Raw genomic sequence first — 2,252 nt, forward strand, 5'->3', positions numbered from 1 at the left:
ATTACTACCAAGTATTCTTCATGGAGATTCTAAGTATAGCCGTTGGTGCGTGGATCAATTCAAACATCGATATCTTGACTGTCATGATGTGTGTAATAGCGACGGCTGAATTTGAGGTTTTGAGGAATAGATTGGCTACTATTTTACAACCCCTGTCTACATCTGCAAGTGTCGTCGAGGGAGATGCACTGGTAAAGATGAAGTTAAGGGATTGTGTGAATCAGTACGATGAGTTACTTTGGTAAGCCAATCTGTTTTGATTTCTAAGATTTAGAAATGTGTTTGAAAGTTTGAAACAACTATTTTTTTAATTTCACTTTTGTGAAGAAGCAATTTAGCTATAAAAAATCTTATTTTGTGCAAAAAAATACTATTTTAGGTAACAATACTACTAAATTTTTTTGCAGTTTGGTAAATCAAATAGAAATTACGTTCTCAAAAGGGATTTTCGTGCAGTTTTTCTGCAGTGTCATAGTCATTTGCCTAACAGGGTTTCAGATGATAGTGGTGCGTGTGAAATTAATTAATTTCAACAAATCAGACTTATATCTTTGTATCAACCTTTCAGATATCCTTCAACAGCATGCAGTTCTTTTTACTAATCGTATACTTCTCGTGCATGATGTGTCAGGTGGCCATGTATTGCTGGTACGGACATACCGTCATGGAAAGTGTAAATATCCTTTTTCTTTGTATTAACATAAATAAGACATCTAGTTGTTTCAGAGTGACAAGATTAGGGACGCTTGCTACTTAGCCGATTGGAATGAATCCGATTTGATTGTTCAGAAATCCCTGCTTATGATAATGGAAAGGGCCAAGAGACCTGCGATACTTAGGGCTGGGAATTTCTTTGAATTGAACATACCAACGCTGATGAAGGTAATTTGAATGAGAATTGTGCTGTATTAACTCTATAAGGGCGTTAAATCGTCAGTTAATACGTATAATGGTTTGCTAGCATATGGTGCATTCCCTTGCTAAGTATTATCTTCTTTCGCAGATTTTGAGATAGACTTATTCGTACTTTGCGGTACTACAACGACTTTACCCACTAAACATTTTTCAGTTTCTGACATGTTTCCATTTTTCTCTAAACGTTTCAAAACCAAAACAAACAGGAAACCCTTCTATGACCATATCACTATCGAAGGAACATTGGCGCACCTTCGCGTAAGAGAACCTTGGGATTAACAGTTCTTGTGTACTTTATATAATTTTAATAAATAGTGTTGTAGTTTTACCAATTTTTCTTTTGGACGCGTAGAGTCCGAAAATTAGTGAATTGTTGAAGGTAAGTACAAAATTTTGTTTTTTATTGTTCATAAAGTGTTTAGTAATATATTAGGTTGTTTACTTGATAGTGGATGCAAAAAAAAACACTCATTGTTCAAGAGTTGTTTATTATAAGTTAATTAATATACATCAAAAATACCTTGTCTATGGTTCGTCGTCATTGAATAAACCTTTATCTAAAATATAGTTCAATCTCTAATACTGGAAGGAAAAGGTAAGGTAGTTGGATTTTTGTAATTTTTGATATTTATGGTATGTGTAGTTTGGACCTTGAATAAGAATTTTTTACCTGACAGCTAAATCCACTAGATGTAACACATTCTTCAACTGGGAGCGTGGCCTAATTGGTAGCGTTCGAGACTGACAGTTACGAGATCCCTGGTTCGAGTCCGTAGCGTGACATTTTTTTTTCAAAACGTACCATATGTTTTTTTATTTTTTTCATCTCGAAAATTATGAACAAACGAAATATTATAATAAATACTTATGTATTTGTAGGAATATTCTTCAAATATTTCATAAAAATGCACAACTGGTTGATAAACAATATTTATTATGAATTAACAATAAGATTTCATTAAAAAAAACAAACGAGGTCAGGTAGGATGTTCTTTTATTCTATATTTACGTTAGTATTTGACATTTTACGCAGTGTGGCACGAGCCAGAATGGTAGCTATCATAAAAAAATGGGAAGCAGAAATTTTTTAAGCATCTAGCTTCCTTTCTTTTTCTTTTTCTGACCTCGAAAATTATGAACAAACGAAATATTATGAAAACTGTATGTAGGAATATTCTTCAAGTGTTTAATTAATATTTTGAGCTAGGTTGTGATTCCAAATTCCACAAAGGGTAGAGAAGCATCGAAACTGTGTGATGAAAGAACAATCTTTCAAAATGTTAACGAAATTTGCTTCGACGTCGATATTTTGAAAACAAAATGCGCCTGTAAAAACA

At 33.2% G+C, this 2,252-nt stretch overlaps 1 pseudogene; it reads left to right on the forward strand.

Annotated features, from left to right (window-relative positions):
- The first annotated feature begins 3 nt into the window (after positions 1–3).
- The window catches only part of LOC108905889, a 4,282-nt pseudogene continuing 2,033 nt past the window's right edge, over positions 4–2,252 (forward strand).

This window comes from Anoplophora glabripennis, unplaced genomic scaffold (assembly GCF_000390285.2).
Source record: "Anoplophora glabripennis isolate ALB-LARVAE unplaced genomic scaffold, Agla_2.0 scaffold5671, whole genome shotgun sequence".
Taxonomy (NCBI): Eukaryota; Metazoa; Arthropoda; class Insecta; order Coleoptera; family Cerambycidae; genus Anoplophora; species Anoplophora glabripennis.